Below are 21,005 nucleotides of genomic sequence, written 5' to 3' on the forward strand. Positions count from 1 at the left end.
TAATTATGAAATTAGATTTGCTTTTCTAAGTTTCTCTATGGGAGAAAGAAATACTCTTCCAATCTTTGTGAAATTACTTATTTCAGCCTGTGGCCAGGAGGATCGCAGGATAGTTGCAGTGTATCTCATGTTTCTCTACAGAAGCCCATGAGACTAGGAAAATACCCCTGAGTACTGCTGGGCTGCAGCAGAGCTGGATCTGGTGGGCATAGGAATGAGTGGAAACACTTTCAAGCAGGGTTTCTCAACGTTGGCACTGTTGGGGGAGTTTGGCTGTGAGTCTTGCTTACCCAGTTATAGCTCTGCTCCTACTTACTTCTCTCACTAATTGGGAAGATTAGTAGTTGCTCAGACTGCCAAACTGTGAACTATATCTCTAAGCAGAAATCTGGAAGGTGTTAAGAAGACTCAGGAAGGCAGATTTTTCCTCTTGACCATTTAATTACTGTCCACTCAAACTTTAAAACTCAGTCAACGTTACTTCCCAGGTCCAGGTAGAATTCTTCAGTCTTTTTACTATGCCATACCCAGCCTTGAAAATGGCTCTGTGTTACTTTATTCTGGTGTATTATAGCTGTTTAATTCAGCAGCAAACACCAGGTCTCACTAATTTTTCTGTCCCTTGGGACTGACACAATACCAGAAGCATATTGGGTGCCTAATATTTGTTAAATGAACAGACGATGAAAGAAACTAGTGAGAATAAGAGGGATACATTTGTAAACCCATTATAGAGCACAATTTGGTAATGTTTATCCACCGTAGTTAAAATATACAAATCCTTGGATCCAGCAATTACATCTCTAACAATTAATCCCACAAGTACATGTAAACATGTGCCAAATATTTATGTACAGCATTGTTTGTTAGCAAAAGCTTAGAAATAATGAAAATGTCCACTAATATTGATGGAAAATCCATACTGTGGAACACCAAGCAACTGTGAAAAACACAATGTAAAAAGATCTTCAGGATATAAGGTGAAAGGAAAAAAGCAAGATTCAGGACAATGTTATAGGCAAAAAATAGTATAAAAATGGAGAAATATTTGTATCATACATTTGCTTATATATGTATAAATGTCTCTGGAAGGAACCAGATGAAACCAATAACTGCTTTTTATTTGGACATTGAAGTTTGAAGGGAGAGAAAAACTTTTCATTGTATGCCTTTTTATACCTTTAATTTTTGAAAAATATAAATAAATAATCAATTCAAAATATTGTATAAATATTTTTAAAACTGCATATGCCCTGGCTAGTATGTTCAGTGGTTAGAGCATTGTCTCATGTACTAAAGGGTCTCGGGTTCAATTACCAGATAGGGCACATACCCAGGTTGCAGATTTGATCCCCAATTAGTGTGTGTGTGAGGCACCGATCAATGTTTCTCTCTCACATTGACATTTCTTTCTCTTTGTCTCTCCCTCTCCCTTCCTCTGTCTCTAGAATCAATAAAAAACATATCCTCAGGTGAGGATTTAAAAAAACTGCATATGAGGGATTATAGAAACTTTATTTATAAACATTGCCAAGACTTGGTAGCAGCCAAGACGGCTTCATTAGCTGAATGAATAAATAAACCGTGGCATACCAAGACAATGGACTATTATTCAGTGCTAAAAAGAAATGAGCTACTAAGACATGGAGGAACCTTAGATGCATATTACTAAGGGAAAGAAGCCAATCTGAAAAGGCTGCCTACTGTGTGATTCCAACTATATAGCGTTTTGGAAAAGACGTAACTGTGGCGACTGTAAAAAGGTCAGTGGTTGCCAGGGGTTCGGGGTAGGGAGGGATTAGGCAGAGCACAGAGGATTTTTAGGACTTTTGCATGGTACCATAATATATCTGCATGGCAGATATATGTCACTGCACATTCACCAAAACCCATAAAATGTACAATACCAAGTGTGATATTTTAATGTAAATTATGGACATTGGGTGACTACAATGTGTCAATGTAGGTTCATCAGTGGTAATAAATGTCCCTGCCACTCCGGTGGGAGATGTTGATAATAGATGCGGCTATGCACGTATGAGGGCAGGAATACAGTATATGGGAACTCTCTGTATCTTCCTCTCAATTTTGCTGTGAACCTAAAACTGCCCTAAATATAGTCTATTTGAAAGAAAAACAAAAACAAAACACTAGTGAGTTACATTTACACTATCATTAAAGGGCCCTACATTCTGAAGTGATTCATGGTCATTCTGTGGTCTGACATTGTGATTTAATGTATGTGGGCTGTGGTATATTATTTTTGGTGCTATGAGTGTATAGGTGCATACATCCATTAGCGCGTGTGCGCGCACGCACACACACACACACACACACACACACATTTCCTGTTAGAAACCACTGTTCTATTCTGTCACCTGTTAGTTGGGCTCAGGCCTGCTGTAGATCTAGCTCGCCCTGTAGCCTGGCAACAGTCTTCGGGTGCAAGTGCCCGTGCTCCTTTCTGGCACTTGGGACAGACAGTAGACCCTCACACCCAAGAATGTGGGCTCTGGCGTGAGCCTGTCTAGGCTGGAATTTTGGACACATCTAATTCCTAGCTGTGTGACCTTAAGCTTTTGTTTTCTTATCCCTATCATGGGTATAACAGCAGTTCCTATAATGTAGAGTGTTCATGAGGGTCAAATGAAACAATACACGTGGAGCATTTAGTAGTGATTGGCACCTACTAAAACTATGTTGTGTTGTTATTACTATTTTATTATCATCATTATAATCATTATCTGCCATGCCTAATCTCTGCTGATTTCTCTGGGTGAATTAGTTTGCCTGTTTGGAACACGGAGAAGATTCAGAAAGCCTCACTTAGGAACTCAGGCCTGAGTCTTCTTGGTTCCTCCTGATATTGTCTATTGGAGTACAGGTTTGGAGTCCTGGCTTAAAACACCTTAAAATGATATCGTCATTGCAATCTGTCCAGTTGATAAAGAGACTGGTCTCATTGGTCTTACTAAATCAAGGAAGACCTGGGCACAGGAGAAGAGATTTGCCATAATGAATAGTGGGTCTAAAGAGAAAATGGATTTCAGGCTCCCGAGGGCTCTCTGCCGTGCTCTGCACCTGCGTCATGGTGGCACCTTCGAAGTGTATCAAGCAATGCACCAACTCTTGCAGCACTGACAGTAATTCATTAATTCTGGCATCTGTCTACTCCCAGCCAAAGAGAAATTGATTCTGTAATTATCACCATAATGACATATCTCTTATTTTAACATGCACATAACCTTTATTTTATCCATGTAGGAGGAAAATGAGGAACCCTCTATCTTTCAACCCCTCAAAGTCCCAGCATAATAGATTAGAGATGCTGATTTGTTCTAATTGTTTTTTTGCTTGTTTGTTTGATTTTTTAGCATAATTTTTGGAATCTTTATGGAGTGAGGAGGTATCTTAGTCCATTCAAATTGCTTAATGATATACCATAGACTGGGCAGCTTAAAAAACAGAAACTTGATTCTCACATTCTGAAGGTGGGAAGTCTGATATCAAGGTGCCAGCATGCTTGGGTGAGGATGCTCTTCCTCATTCATAGCTGGGCCTTCTGGCTGTCCTCACCTGGTTGAAGGAGCTAGAAAGCTCTGTAAGGTCTTGTATAAGAACACTAACCCAAGTCATGAGGGTTCAATCCTCTCGACCTAAGCACTTCCCAAAGGCCTCGCCTCCAAACATCACTATCTTTGGGGGTTAGAATTTCAACATATAAATATGTCAGGGTGTGGGAGACCACAAACATTCAGACCATAGCAGGAGGAAACTATCATTTAATAACAATTATTACATTAATATATGAAAAGTGGTTAGAAAAATGCCTGGCATATTAAAAGTGTTATATAAATTTTACTGTTTTCATTGTTAGGTAGTAACAATCCATGCTCACTTTGGCTGTTTGTTTCACAACACATAGGAAAAGCACTGTCCTGTTTTAAGAGATAGGGTCAAGAAACACGCCCCCATCTGAGACCTGTGGCAGACATCACTAGGTAACCATGGCACCCTCCTGTGTACGTCCAAAGCTGTCTTACAAACCTCATGCTATTCCTCCTGGCAGCCAGCACCAAGCAGTTGGCACTGGCACCTGAGAAAAACATCTTCCACCCTAGCTTAGGAGTTAAGCTCTAAACAGACTTCCGGAACTCCAGTGCTCCCGGTGACAAAGATGTGGTGGAATCAAGTTATTCTAAGTATGCTCAAGGCTTCCCCGTTCAAGGCCAGAGTGAAACCAAGGCCAAACCTCTCTGGCCACCTCCACGCCCGTGCACATTTTTGATTGACCTCTTCACACTTTGAGATTCTTGATTTTTGGCAGATTTTTGCTGAATGTCTGTTCGGTCTGACATTTGCTGAATGTAAGGAGGTCTGAATTTTCCCCAAGTGTTTAGAAGTAGCCCTTTTTCTGAAGCAAAGATTTGGTTCTAAATGAAAGGACACCGGTGTGGTTTTGTGGTATGGGTTCCTGGTACGTCAAATAAGAGAAACCCTCAATTACATGCAGAAATAATGGCTTAAAAGCTCCAAAGCCTTAAATGTACTTTGAGCAGTGTATTTTACTTCATTACAAGGTAAAAACTTATTCTTCTGGTTCTATACTTTATGAAGAACAAAAACATATGTTCAACGAAACTTACTTCTTGTCCCTGCAAGCCAGCTCTGAACCTATTTTAGCCCTTCATTTGGCTAAATGAATGCCGAATATAACTTCTAATTTATTTATTTTTTAGTCCAGTCACAGGACTAAACTTTCTTGTTTTTTTAACTTTCTCATCTGTAGTATTAATATCCAACCTCAATCTAACCAACATTTATGGGCATCACAGAAATTTAAACATATTTCTAAGATATTTTGCCTAAATAAAATTTCATAAAAGGGCTGAATAAACACACACACACACACACACACACACACACACACACACACACACGTATATTTTAAAGAATGTTTTTTGTTTTATATTTTCAAATTCCTCAGCCTAGAGTAAGGGCACATTAAGGAAGTAATGTCCCAGTTCATAGTGACTGCATATTGCAACTGCTTGATTCCAGTTAGAATATTTCTCCTTCTTGTTATAGTCGCTTCTGTGACTGTCGCTCAGTTGGACTATAGGTTTCAGGAGCTGTCTTGAAACTGGGAGGATTGGTTAATTGTTGGTGTGACAGATGAATGAAGATGACCCAGGAAATTCTAAGGACCCAGCTTCTCTCAGCAACGTTCCAGATTCGCTAAAGCCTCTCTGGCCCTTATGGAAGGTGCATCTTAGAACCCATATATTAGGAGCCCCCACCTCGCAGGGCCCTTCTGCACTGGTCCTTCCTCCCCAGGAGCAGGTGTTGACAGTGGAGTCTGCTGATGCCCTCAGATGTGAAAGAAGTTTTAAGCATCCTTTCCACATTTTTGTACATGGTGAACTGATGAAAGGATCAGAACTCTTATTTTCAGAATGTATTTTTCCTCTGATAGTTTAACAAAATACTCCATGTATAGAATTTGTGTAACAGATCCTTTTCATAGTTTCTGATCCCAGGGTTCCAAGGGACTTTTCTCTCCTAAAGGATCTTGGTTCCTATGAGCAGTGTACTTCCTGTGGGTGTATCTGTGCCCCAGCCTCAGACACTGTGGGCAGATAGAGATTTTTCCTACCTTGAGTCTTTTGTTTTGTGTTTTTAAAAGAGTATCCAGCCCTGGTCGATTTGGCTCAGTAGTTTGAGCATCGGCTTGTGGACCAGAGAGTCCCGGGTTCGGTTCCTACAGGGGCATGTACCAAAATAATAATAATAATAATAATAATAATAATAATAATAATAGAGTATCCAAAATAGGTTTTGTACTATGCCACTTTGCTGTTGATGTAGTTATGTGTGTTGTTGATATCATACAAGATAACAGCAATGCTTCTCTCTCTCTTTTTCTTTTTTTTGGCCAAACAAGGCTATAAATTATATGAAGAATTCGACAAAGACAGTAGGTCCATGAGTGAGCCTGTTTGAATTGAATTGGTATTTGTACACGGTGACACCCTCTTTCACACACCCGCCTCCTCCCTGAATGACTCAGCCACTGAGGGAGAAGCCTCTGCACTGCTCATTAGCACGGTCAGGCAGCAGTGGAACTACACTCGGTAAACTCCAGGTACACACACGGTTCAGCGGGATCCAGCTGGGGAATCACTGCAGGCTGTTTACTCAACCAGTCCTAGTTTCCTGCTTAAGAGGTAAGTTGAATTATGTTGGCTAACATACACACGTCTTCTTAATTTGCGTAACTTTCTGTGTTTTCTAAGAAAATTATTAAAATGCGAACTTACTGTATTAACTTTGTCTTTTTTCCAGTTACGTTTTGACAGCTTCCAATGGGCTGTTCTGCTTGCCGGCAGCTCGTTGTTCTTGTTGTGATTTAGATCTTGTTGCTTCGACCTTCCTGGCAATGGCACACATCTGCAGGCATCGCAGAAATGCGAACACTTTGAGTTTCTGCGTGGGGCTGTCAGCTAGTGAGTCTTCTCAGGCACAGGGTGGTGAAGTCTTTAAGTCAAGCGACTGGCACCCCCTGGTCTATTTTCTGAACTGACTATAAAACCATTGTTTAAATGGCTCTCCCTGTTTTCACAGGTGATGCTTTTAGTGAAATGCTGAACCCGATTGTTGTATAGATAATGTTATATTTGTTTTGTGTTTGTTTTTACTGCTAAAAACATTACAAGCCACTGAGCTGTGAGAGAGGTACTGAACCCACTCCCCGTGAAGGAAATCACATATTTTGCATTAAAGTACCGAGGAGTGAGCAGGGTGGGGTGAAACGGAGTGGGTGGCTTCACAGGGATTCGTGTGCACTTGGCCTGCTTCTCGGTTATCCCGAAGCTCTAACCTGAGAATCGAATCATGTGTATGGGGCCAATTTTCAATTTCTAGTCATATTCTAGTCTTGAAAAACCAGTTTTGGAAGCCCTTTGATAAGAATAGAAAAGTTACTGCGGTCAGATTTTTCCTTTCTAAATAATAGGTAAATTGACTTGTTGGACTTGTGTTTTTTTTCCTCCACCATTTCCATTTGTGATACAGAACTGCAGGGGTCAAATGCGGGGCCCCTTGAAATGCGCAGCCAGCAGCATTATGTCCTTCAGGGGGCGTTTCCCACACTGTCACCAGGCTCTCCCCAGTGCTGGGTTTTCTCTGCTTCCCTTGCTGGCCAGGCGATGTGCTGTCTCGGGGCATTAGAGCTTGATTCCTGGAGGTTTAGTGAAGAATTTTGTAACTTTGCTTTCATACATTTATAATAATCAGAGAGCAAACGTTTAATGTTTGTGAATTATCATTTTACATTTCATGGATTGTGATTGAATTTAAAACTGGCTTTCATGTCCAGGTTATAAGGCAGATATAGTCTTTCAGATATTTTCTGTACTCCAGTGTTTAAAATATTGGAGAAAACTGAGATATGACATCAGTAAAAATTTCACTAAATCATTTGGTTGATTCTAAATGTCAGGATAGAGAATGTAGATAAACTGGCCAGGAATTTTATTACAATTTTAGCTTCAGGTAAATCTGAGATCCAATTGGCATAAGTTTCTGTTGGAAAAGGCATATAGGCTCATCCAGAATAATTCATGAATTTTCTAGATGAGGACAACAAAACATAAATGTTAAGCAACTTGCCAAGATCAGAGTAACAGGCCTAAATGAAAAGTCAGATCACCTGACTTTTTTGTCTTACTAAATTTCCTCGATGATTTTTCAAATTCCTTTCACATTAAATATGTAGTAGCAATAACTGAGCACATTCTTCTGCTTTATAAGTGGACTACAAATGATATGAAAGTGAGAATTTTCTTACCCAGTGATACTTAAAAATGTATTACATGTGTATGGAATATGGTATAACCATATGGCATATATTTTTAATTTGTGGCTTATGACGTCAATCTTGTTATTTATTTTATTCATAGGGTTTAATCTCAGGAACTGTTAGCCCCTCTGTAGGAAGGTAATATGAGTGGAGGTGTGGTACATCCAATCATGGACATGCTCACCTCAACTACTTACCTACTCCGTAGGTGCAGATTGCCTGCCTGGCTATCTTCTCCAACCACTGGAATTTGTAAAAAGTTACCTTTTGAATCTTCACCCATTTCTCCCACCCACCACCTTTGCTTCTGACAACCACTTTTCTCTGTATCTATAAGTTTTTGTTTTTTTAAAAAATGATGTCATACAGTACTTGCTTTCTCTGTCTAACTTACCTAAACTAGCATAATGTACTCAAGGTCCATCCATGTTGTTGCAAATGGCATGACATCCCCCTTTCTCATGGTTTAATAATTTTCATCTATCTATCTATCTATCTATCTATCTATCTATCTATCATCTATCTATCTATCCATCCACATCATTTTTATCCATTAGTTTGTTCATGGATGTGTAGGTTTTTCCATGTCGTGGCTATTGTGAATAGAGCTGTAATAAAACATGGGAGTGCATATATTTCGTACATAATCCTATTTTCGTTTCTTTTGGGTATATACCCAGAAGTGGAATTGCTGGATTCTATGGTAGATCTATTTTTAAATTTTTCGGGAGCCTCCATATTGTTTTCCATAGCCATTGGACCAATTTACGTTCTCACCAACAGTGTACAAGGGTTCCCTTTTACCGCATCCTCACCAGTACCTGTTGTTTCTTGCATTTTTGATAATAGCCATTCTAACAAGTGTAAGGTGATATTTCATTGTGGTTTTGATTTGCATTTCTCTGATGATTAGGAATATTAAACATCTCTTTATCTATCTGTTGGCCATCTGTATGCCTTTGGAAAAGTGTTTATTCAGACCTTCTGCTTATTTTATAATCATTTTTTTTTTTTGCTATTCATTTGTACGAGTTCTTTATATATTTTGGATATCACACACTTATCAGATATATGATTTGCAAATATTTTCTCCCACAAAGTAGGGTGCCTTTTTATTTTGTTGATGGTTTTCTTTGCTATGCAGAAATATTTTAGCTTAATGTAATCCCACTTGTTTATTTTTGCTTTTCATATCAGATTCAAACAATCGTCTCTAACAACTAAGTCAAGGAGTTTACTGCCTATGTTTTCTCCTAGAGTTTTATGGTTTCAAATCTTTGATCCATTTTGAGTTCATTATTGTCAATGATATAAGAAAGTCGTCTTGTTTCATTCTTTTGCTGTCCAGTTTTCCCAACACCATTTATGGAAGAGACCACCTTTCCCCATTGTATATCTTGGACTTTTTGTCATAAATCAGTGGATTGTTTATGCATCAGTTTATTTCTGGATTCTCTATTCTGCTCCAAGATTTAAGTGTCTGTTTTTATGCCAATATTATACTATTTACATAATGATTGCTATAGCTTTACAATATAGTTTGAAATCAGGGAGTGTGATGCCTCTTGCTTTATTCTTCTTTCTCAAGATTATTTCGGCTATTTGAGGATTGTTGTGGTACCATTCCAATTTTAGGATTTTTGGTTCTATTTCTTTGAAAAATGCCATTGGAATATTGATAGAGATTGTATTGAATGTATAGATTGCTTTGGGTAGTATGGACATTTTAACAATAGTGATTCTTTCAGTTCATGAGCACAAATATCTGTTCATTTATTTGTGTCTTTTTCAATCTCTTTTATTAATGTCTTACAGTTTTCAATATACACGTTTTTCATCTCCTTCTTTAAATTTATTCCAAGACATTTTATTCTTTTTGATGTAATTATAAACCAGATTGTTTTCTTTATTTCTCATTTTGATAGTTCATTATTAGTATATAGACGAGCAACAAATTTGTGTGTATTGATTTTGTACCCTGCAACTTTACTGAATTTATTAGTTCTAACCATTTTTTGATGAAGTCTTTAGGATTTTCAATATATACTATCATGTCCTCTACAAATAGTGTCAGTTTTACTTCTTTCTTTCCAATTTGGATGACTTTTATTTATTTTTCTTGCCTAATTGCTGTGGCTAGGACTTCCAATACTATATTGAATAAAAGTGGTGGGAATGGGCATCCTTGTCTTGCTCCTGATTGTAGGGGAAAGGCTTTCAGTTTTTCACTTTTGGGTATGCCATAAGTTATTAGCTTGTCATATATATCCCTTATTATGTTAAGGTACACTCCTTCTGTACCCACTTTGTTGAGAGTTTTTATCACACATGGATGTTGAATTTTGTCAAATGCTTTTTCTGAATCTATTGAGATAATCACATGATTTGTATCTTTCATTTTGTTAATATGGCATATCACATCAACTGATTTGCAAATGTTGGACCATTCTTGCATCCCTAGAATAAATAATATTTGATCATGATATATGATCCTTTTATGTGTTGTTGATTTTGGTTTACTAATTATTTTATTGAGGATTTTTGCAGTTATGTCTTCAGGGACAGGGTTATTTATTTGTAATTTTAATTTTTTGTAGTGTCCTTGTCTGGTTTTAGTATCAGGGTAATGCTGGTCTGATAAAATGAATTTGAAAGAGTCCCTTCCTCTTATGTTTTAAAGGAGTTTGAGAAGAATTGATATTAATTCTTCTTTGAATGTTTGGTAGAATTTATCAGCAAAGCCTTCTGGTCCTGGAGTTTTGTTTGTTGGTAGGTTTTTTATTAACCACAGCAATTTTGACTGAAATACCTGAGAGATTTATTTTTCTGGTGACTTTGTAAACAAAACAAAGAGGATATGCTTTGAATGACCGAATTCATACTGAGGAATGAACTGCATAAAACCATATAATTCACGAAGCACTTAACTTAAGCAAACATGATTTAACTGATAATATCGCATATGATTTAGCCATTAACTGGAAACATTAGTTAAGAAGGAAGTCCAAGGAAGATCTTTATTGGTTTCACACAGCTTATCTGCAGATATTTTCCTGCTTCTAGGCCATTTGTTGATTTTTTTTTTTCTTTTGCTGAGAACTTTGAAATAAGGGCTTTATGTATTAATTGCTGTGTACCTGTCTGCAATTGCTCAAAGTTCACTTTTTAATCAAAAGTCTTTACCAAATATATTCAAGTGTTTTTAGTTTACTGTTGTAAAAATCCATATGATTTTAGAATTTAGGAAAGATATTTTCTCAAATGGATGCTTTGTCAAATGGCAACTACATTTATTAGGTTTTCATTTTATGTTAGTTGCTAAACTGTTTAGAAACATAAATCATACTTTCATTGTAATCAGTAATTGGAAGAGTGCACTTTATAGCTATCCATTAAAGACAACTGGCTTACTTCTAGACATGAGAACAAATAGTCCTGAATACTCACTGTAATTGTATACTTGAGAGCTCTAAGTGTCTAAACAAGTTATTCTGTGTTTATAGATCTACTTTCCCTGGACTAAAATGTGATTAAGTTTCATTTATATTGAAACTTTTTGGGGAAAATAGTGAACTGTAAATCACACGTTTTGAAGTAGGATTCGGACAGACTATAGCAGTATTTTAGAAAATGCACAGAAGTCACAAGATAAGCATGGTACAACTACATTGAGAGCTGATTTTAGTTGAATGGATTTGCAGGAAACTGCTCACCTAAAACTGCTTCTTCCCTACTCCTTCCCAGTATACTCTCTTGTGCCATTAGTTAAAAGTTTGAAAGGAATTCATATAGAAAGAAGTGCAGGAGGCTGGAATCCAGATGGACGTGGATTTAATCATGACCCCACTTTGGCCAAGGGTAACTTGTAAGTTACCCTTATCTCACAGCACCAAGAAAAAAATCTCTGCAAGAAAAACATGGCACTCAGATGAAGAAAATAAAAGTATTTATTGTAAGACATAAAGACTTTGTTGAGTAAAACCTTCTTTGAGTACTGTTCCTGCATGGACAGATTGAATATCACAAATGTCAGCACTTCCAAAACCATTATATAGGATTCATGAAATTCTAAGCAAAAGTTCCAATGGAATATTTATTTTGGAATCAGACAAAATGATTTTATAGTTTATCTGAAAGAAACAAATGAGCAAAAAATTTGGTAGAAAGTCTACAAAGAAAATTAATGAGGGATGATTGCACTAGATATTAAAAGGCATTATTAAATCACAATAGCTAAGATCTGAAAACAGCCCAAGTACCCGTCAGTAGATGAATGGATAAAAAAGCTGTGGTACATTTACACAGTGGAATACTACGCAGCTATAAAAAAGACAGACATCTCTTATCCTTTGAGATGGCATGGAGGAACCTGGAGAGTATTATGCTAAGTGAAATAAGCCAGTCAGGAAAGGACAAGTATCACATGATCTCACTTAGTTGTAGAATCTAGTGAGCAAAATAAAAGATGAACGAAGTAGATCCAGAGACATGAAAGTAAGAAACAGACTGACAAACCATAGTGGGAAGGGGGTTGTGGGGCAGGAAGAGATAAACCAAATAATTTATATGCGTATATACATAACCAATAGATATAGACAACAGTGTGGTAAAGGTGGTGGGGGAGGTAGGATTAGGGAGAAGGCTGTCAATGGGGAAAAAAGAAGAAACATCTGTAATACTTTCAACAGTAAAGATAAATTAAAGAATAATGAACAGATTTCTTAAATAGAACAGACAATCACGAAGCACATTCTAAACTATATTAGAACTTAATATGTGACAAGCGAAGAATCATGTATCAAGGAGCAAGGTGTTCATTCTACCATAACCAAAGTAAATAAACACATATGGGTTACAATTTCCATGTAACAATAAAATATTTTTTTTTAAATTAGAAGAAGTCCAGGCCAGTTTGGCTTAGTGGTTCAAGTGTTGGCCCTTGGACTGAAGAGTCTGGGGTTCAGTCCCAGTCAAGGACAAGTACCTGGGTTGAAGGTTCCATTCCTGGCCCTGGTCGGGGTAGTACAGGAGGCAACCAATTGATGTGTCTCTCTCACATCGATATTTCTCTCTCTATCTCCCTCCCTCCTTTCCACTCTCTGTAAAAATCAATGGAAAACTATCCCTAGGTGAGTATTTTAAAAAGTTAGGAGAAAAAAATGTAAATACTTAAATTTTTCTCTACATTTGATTATGTGCCAGATGCTGTAATACATCTGTGGGGAAGATGATCTTGGTTGTGCTCTCAAGATTTACTGTGTGTGTGTGTGTGTGTGTGTTGGGGGTGGGGAAAGAATATTCAGGCACACAAACTGGTAGTCTGTATGATAATGTTATAGAGAAGTACCCTTTTCTGTTTGAGTACTTAGTAGGGCCCTTAACTCAGCCCATGGAGGTAGACATGGGGCAGGTTGGGATAATGTCACCAAATGCGTCTGGGAGGATATCTAATGCATGACTTCCAATAAAAGTCTTTCCTGAAAAAAAAATTAAGTAGTGAAGAATGCTCAGAAATAAGAATGTTTTAGGCACAAGGCACAGAGTGAGCACAATAGCTTAAAGGTGGTAAAAAGGATGAAGCCCTCAAGGGACTGGAATGACTCACTGTAGCCGAAGGAGTTAGAATGTGGCTGAGGAATGGGAGTGGGAAGGAATGAGGCTGGAGAGTGTAGACTGATAAGCCTTATTGCTTTGGATTCTGTCCCAACAGAAATAGAGTACCACTGAAGTGTTTTAGGCAAGACGTTTACTGTGGCACCAGTGAAAATGGATTAGAAGAGAGCAAATCTAGAGATTGTAAATGTAGCTGGGAAGCTGTTAAAATAGTGAGATTATGATAACTTGAATTGGTATCTTAAAATAAAAAGAAATGCAATCAAGAGATATGTAGAAATAGAGTTATAGAATTTAGGGATTACATAGATTTTGAGGTCAGAAAGAAGGTTCATGGGTGGGCTACAGGAATTTTTAATGAGTAGAAGAATTCATAAGGGGAAAGAGATATGTAAAATACAAAACTGCTTATCAAAAATAATCATAATTAGAAGATCAGTGAAAAAATGGGGAAATATAAATGAATATCTCTGATAAATAAAGAAAATAAGAAAGCAATCAGAAATTCATAATAATAATTAAATTATTTTCAAAATAAATAACCAATAAAATTAGAAAATGTGCAATTGAAACAAGATGATAACACTTTCATCTATTAAATTATCAATGCAATTAATCAATGATAATTCTAAATGCTGGCAAATGTATGAACTCTCATATGTTGCTAGTGGATTATAAGTTGGTGTAAGGGTTATGGAAAGAAATTTGACAATATCGATCAAGAACATTTTAAAAGTTATACCCCTTGGCAAGTAATTTTAACTTTAAGGATCCATTCAAAGAACATAATCAGAAATATGTTCAATAATTTTTGTATGGTTTTGTTTTGAAAAAAAAAAAAGGAATTGCATTATATTGATAGTTAGACACATAACGTGAAATATTTTTTCTGTAGTCTCAGAAAAAATAATTATTTAATTATTTTTAAGTGGCATTGAAAAATGTGTACCTGTAGGATCTAAGAAGCAAAAAAATAACAATGGTTGGTGAAAGGTGTCTGATTTGTTCTTTGTGCTTTCTTGTATTTTCCTCATTCTCTATAATGAGCATGTATTACTAATATAAAGAGAAAGATTATATATAAAACTGGGATTAAAAAAAAGGACCACATGACAGAGCTGTTGTGAATATAAAATATGATAAAATATTTAAGGTAACAGTGTTTTGGCCCTGGTCAGTGATCAAAATTTGGGTTTTCACTCATTTAAAAATATTTTCAGTTAGAACTGGCAATAACTTATGAGGGGTTCAGGTGATAGATCATTTTTTATTAGATAGGATTCTTATTAATGAATATTAGACCAGTGTTTTTGCAAAATGAAACAGATAACTGTCCCAGACAGTAGGGCACTTTATGCTAATACTTGGTGTTATCATTTTGCAGAAAAGATAGGTGGAAACAAGGGTGGGTGAGGATCTTATATTAAAAATAACCAACAGGAAGAAAATTTTAAGGTTAGTGGCTATTAGACTCAGAAAATAGGTAGCATATAGATCTCTGGCTAGCTAAAAGATTTAATCTGCTACGTTCTGGACTGTTTCACCATCAGTAAACAAGTTTCTCAATGTTACACTCAGACCATGAGGCTATGTGATTAAAAAAATAGTAATTTTACAACCACTGCGGCAAGTTAAATCAGTCTGCCAGCCTGATTATATTGGATTTCCTTCTACACTGCATACTTAGACTAACCACAGTCCATTGATTTAAATGGACTTGTTGACATTTATGCTCCCTGAAGCCGTATTTGTTTTCACCTTACGTAATATTTCATGTTCTTTTAGGTGATAATTAGTTGTTTGATGGTTTTATTTACCTTTTAGAAGATAATGCATCTATTTATTGGTTTGTAATTATTGGACCCCACTTACTCTTCTATTGAAAATGGTTTAACAAAATTTGTCCTTTTTAAGTTTTTAAAGAGTTTTCATTATTATCAGTGATTTCTGAAATTCAAATACTAGTGGGTATGACACCATTATTGGGCCATAAAACCCTCAAGACTTTTTCATTCACAAAAACCAGGGCATGTACATGTGCCATTTCCTGGACATTTTTGCTGTATGTCTTCCCTTAGTTTATGTTGGCTTTTTAATACTTTCCATCACTTTAAAGACTTCATATTTGGTCTTTTCCATAAAGATATCAATTTATGTAAGTATATTAGAAGCTTGATAAATTGATTGGAAAAGTTTGGAGCTGTTACAATATTCACTTATCAGTCTGTGCTCATCTCATGAGACTTTGGTAAAATGATCAAAGGGCTGTTCCAAATCTCATTCTTGCTCGAGGTTCATCACAGATCCCCCTGCAAAGGGAAGTCATTCTTCTCACCCTTCCTTTTAGTCTGGTAACTTTGCATCTGTTGGCCCCTTTTTGTTTCCCTGGCTTCTGGGACAGGAACTTTGGTGTCCGGATGATTTGGGTTGGAATCCCAATGGTGCACTAGCTATGTAACTTTAGGCAAACTACTCATCCTAAAACCTCTTTCCAGAAAGAGCTAGTATTACCCACTTCCAACTCCTGCCCTGGCCTTCTATAAAAAGACTCTGACTTCATTGAAATCATTGGTCATAAAGTTTCACTTAAGTATACAATGAGAATAATAATAGCGTCACCCTTAAAGCTTTGTGTGAGCCTTCAATGAAATAATGCATATGAAATTTAGCTCACATAGCTGTAACTATCACATGATCCAAAGTATCAGCAGTAAGAATGAAATTCTCTTGTTATTGTTTTTTTCCTCTTCTCTCATTCTTTATTTAGTTCATTTGTTTTTGTTCCACATTTTTCCCTTTTCTGTCTTACTTTTTCTATTCTCTTTTCTTTTGCCCCACCCAATTCCAGTTTCTTTGTCTATATAATCTTTTTAAAGGGAAAGTGAGCAGGGAATGGTAAAAATACTATTACAAGGCATGTCAGGAGGCACGTTGTCCTTGAGAAGGAAGAAAAGAGTGAGATCTACAAAGTTTGTATGTCAGGAGGACTCAAAAGTTAAAGAATAAGATTGTAACTTGGTTGGAAACTGACCCAGGGGATTCTTGGAGTTGGGACAGAAGGAGATAAGGCTGGGATTGGGCTATGGGAATAGCAGATTATCTAATGGATCTAAATGATCCCAGGGAAGTGCGATTATTAAAAATAGAGCCCGGCCCGTGGGGCTCACTGGTTGAGCACTGACCCATGCACCAAGAGGTCACGAGTTTGATTCCTGGTCAAGGCACATGCCCAAGTTGTGGGCCAAATCCCCGTGGGGGGGCATGCAGGAGGCGGCCAATCGATGTTCTCTCTCATCAATGTTTCTATCTTTCTCTCTCTTTTCCTCTCTGTAAAAATCATTATAGAAAAAATATTAAAAAATAATAAAAATAGAAATATACTGAAGGAAATTGAGAATGATCATAAGGAGATAAAGAAAAACTGAATAGAAGACAAATGTAAGGAATAGGAGATGTTCGATAGTTTCCAATACATCCAGAGAGCACTAAGAAAGTTGAGTTGTTTTGTGACTGAGAACTTCAGATGAGTGATTTCATCTGGAACCTAAAGACAGATGTCTTTGGGCAGAAGCTGTAGGTAGTGGGCCAGAGGTTGAAAGGTTTAGTTTTCCCTCTATCCTAATTGACTTCGACGTCATGATTTCACATCAGTTTCCAACTTGTGACTTCAGTGCTTTAAAGGGAAAGGTTTTGTAGTTCCCAGCATAACAGAGACACATAGATTTCACACATTTTTGCCATATCAGGTTCCATGTTTAAAATGTAGTTGCTGGTAAACAGAAAGGAAAAAAAGGCTGGGGTAGCAATACTCATATCTGATAAAATAGATTTCCAAATGAAGACCATAACTAGAGACAAAGATGGCCACTACATAATATTGAAAGGATCTATCCAACAGAAAGATATAACCTTGCTAAACATATGTGCACCCAATATAGGAACACGAAAATATATTAAAAATCTTCTGGAGGACTTCAAAGGAGAAATTGACACCAATACAATCATAGCAGGGGGCTTCAACACCCTGCTAACATCACTGGATAGATCCTCTAGACAAAAAATTAGCAAGGAAACAGAGACTCTAAATGAAGCACTAGACCAAATGGATTTAATAGATATATACAGAGAATTACACGCCAAAACTATAGAATTCACATCCTTCTCAAGTTCACATGGGACATTCTCAAAGATAGACCACATGTTAGGACACAAACTAAGTCTTTACAAGTTCAAGAAGATTGAAATCATATTAAGCATTTTCTCAGATCACACTGGCATGAAACTAGAAATCATTTGCAACAAAAACATGCAAAGACATTTGAACACATGGAAGCTAAATAGCATGTTATTAAACAATGAATGGGTTACCGAGGACATCAAGGAAGAAATTAAAAACTTCCTGGAAACCAATGAAAATGAAGACACAACAACACAAAATCTATGCGATGCAGCGAAAGCAGTTCTGAGAGGGAAGGTACTAGCACTACAGGACTACCTCAAGAAACAAGAAAAATCTCTAATAGACTATCTAACCTCACAACTTAAAGAACTAGAAAGCAAACAAAAAGAAAACCCCAGAGCAAGTAGAAGGAAGAAAATAGTAAATATCAGAGCAGAAATAAACGACATAGAGTCCAAAAAAACCAATTCAAAGGATCAATGAAACAAAGAGCTGGTTTTTCAAAAAGATAAACAAGATTGATGAACCCTTAGCTAGACTCACCAAGAAACAAAGAGAGAGAACCCAAATACACAAAATCAGAAATGAAAGAGGAGAAGTAACATCTGACACCACAGAAATACAAAAGATCATTAACAACTACTATAAACATATATATGGCAACAAATTCGACAATCTAAGCAAAATGGACAAATTTCTAGAAACACATAGTGTCCCAAAACTGGACCGGAAAGAGATAGAAAGCTTGAACAGACCAATAACAACAGAAGAAATAGAAGATGTAATCAAGACTCTCCCAGCAAACAAAAACCCAGGCCCGGATGGCTTCACGGGGCACTTTTACTGAACATTCAAAGAAGAACTAACACCCATTCTCCTCAAACTATTTAAAAAAACTCAAGAATAAGGAAGACTTCCAAACTTGTTTTATGAAGCCAGCATAATTCTAATTCCAAAACCAGAAAAAGACACTACAAAGAAAGAAAACTACAGACCAATATCCCTGATGAACATAGATGCCAAAATTCTGAACAAAATACTACCAAATCAGATCCAGCAATACACCAAAAAAATTATTCGCCATGACCAAGTGGGATTCATCCCAGGGATGCAAGGCTGGTACAATATTCGCAAATCAATAAATGTGATACACCACATAAATAAAATGAAGAATAAAAACCATGTGATCATATCAATAGATGCCGAAAAAGCCTTCAACAAAATCCAGCATCCATTTCTGATAAAAACGCTCAGCAAGGTGGGAATAGAGGGATCATATGTTGACATAATAAAGGCCGTATATGAAAGACCTACAGCCAATATCATACTCAATGGGCAAAAACTAAAAGCATTTCCCTTAAGAACAGGAACAAGGCAAGGATGCCCACTTTTGCTACTCTTATTTAACATAGTACTGGAAGTCTTAGCCACAGCAATCAGACAGGAAGAAAAAATAAAAGGGATCCAAATTGGAAAGGAGGAAGTGAAACTGTCATTATTTGCAGATGACATGATACTGTACATAGAAAACCCCAAAGACTCCATCAAAAACTTACTAGACTTAATAAATGAATTTGGTAAAGTAGCAGGATACAAAATTAACATCAATAAATTGATGGCATTCCTATACACCAATGATCAACTCACAGAAAGAGAAACTAAGAAAACAATCCCATTTACTATTGCGGCAAAAAATTTAAGATACCTAAGAATAAACTTAACCAAAGAAATAAAGGACCTATTCGGTCCTTTAATGACTAGAAAACTACAGGTCATTGAAAAAAGAAATAGAGGAAGATATAAAAAAGTGAAACCACATACCCTGTTCATGGATTGGAAGAATTAACATGGTTAAAATGTCCATACTACCCAAAGCAATTTATAGATTCAATGCAATCCCTATCAAAATACCAACAACATACTTCTCAGAACTAGAACAAATACTTCAAAAGTTTATATGGAACCAAAAAGATCTCGAATAGCCACAGAAATCTTGAAAAAGAAGAACAAAGTTGGAGGGATCGCATTACCAGATTTCAGCTTATAGTACAAAGCCACTGTAATCAAAACAGCCTGGTACTGGCACAAGAACGGGCATATAGACCAGTGGAACAGAACAGAAAACCCAGAAATAGACCCAAGGCAATATGCTCAATTAATATTTGACAAAGGTGGCAAGAGCATACAATGGAGTAAGGACAGCCTCTTCAATAAATGGTGTTGGGAAAATTGGACAGCTACATGCAGAAAAATGAAACTAGTCCATCAACTTACACCCTACACAAGAATAAACTCAAAATGGATAGAAGACTTAAATGTGACTCATGAATCCATAAACATCCTAGAAGAAGCTGTAGGCAACAAAATTTCAGACATCATACACAGCAGAATTTTCACTGATACATCCCTAAGGCAACAGAAACAAAAGAGAATATAAACACATGGGACTACATCAAACTCAAAAGCTTCTGCACAGCAAAAGATACAATAACCAAAACGGAAAGGCTACCCAGTGTATGGGAGAACATCATTGCCAATGCTATATCAGATAATGGGTTAATTTTCAATATATATAGAGTGCTCATAGAACTCAACAAAAGGAAGACAAAGAACCCAATTAAAAAATGGGCAGACGAGCTGAATAGACACCTCTCCAAACAGGACATACAAATGACTAAGAGACATATGAAGAAATGCTCAACATCACTAATCATCAGAGAGATGCAAATTAAAATAACAATGAAGTATCACCTCACACCTGTCAGAATGGCCACCATCAACAAATCATCAAACAACAAGTGTTGGCGAGGGTGTGGAGAAAAGGGGACTCTAGTGCACTGCTGGTGGGAATGCAGACTGATGCAGCCACTATGGAAAACAATATGGTGTTACCTCAAAAAATTAAAAACTGAACTTCCATTTGACCCAGTGATCCCACTTCTAGGAATATACCCTAAGAAGCCTGAAACACCAATCAGAAAGAACATATGTACCCCCATGTTTGTAGCAGCACTATTTACAATAGCTAAGATCTGGAAACTGCCCAAGTGTCCATCGGTAGATGAATGGATAACAAAGCTGTAGTACATATACACAATGGAGTACTATGCAGCTGTAAGAAAGAAAGATCTCTTATCCTTTGAGATGACATAGAGGGACCTGGAAAGTTTGGTCATCCTAAGTGAAACAAGCCAAACAGAGAAAGACAAGTATCATATGATCTCACTTATTTGTGGAATATAATGAACATAACAGTCTGAAGAATGGGATAGTCCCAGAGACGTGGAAGTGGGGTACAGACTGACAATCCCCAGAAGAGGATGTGGTGGGGGAGAGATAAACCACAGAACT

General features: G+C 36.9%; 1 protein-coding gene across 1 annotated transcript in view; it reads left to right on the forward strand.

Moving 5' to 3' along the window:
- Window positions 1–6,113: 6,113 nt before the first annotated feature.
- Window positions 6,114–21,005, forward strand: part of SCEL (sciellin) — a 114,158-nt gene continuing 99,266 nt past the window's right edge. Inside the window, exon 1 of the mRNA XM_036249981.1 lies at window positions 6,114–6,227. The gene's annotated coding sequence lies outside the window, so the exon portion shown is untranslated. The remainder of the gene's footprint in view (window positions 6,228–21,005) is intronic.

This window comes from Molossus molossus, unplaced genomic scaffold, assembly GCF_014108415.1.
Source record: "Molossus molossus isolate mMolMol1 unplaced genomic scaffold, mMolMol1.p scaffold_m16_p_9, whole genome shotgun sequence".
Taxonomy (NCBI): domain Eukaryota; kingdom Metazoa; phylum Chordata; class Mammalia; order Chiroptera; family Molossidae; genus Molossus; species Molossus molossus.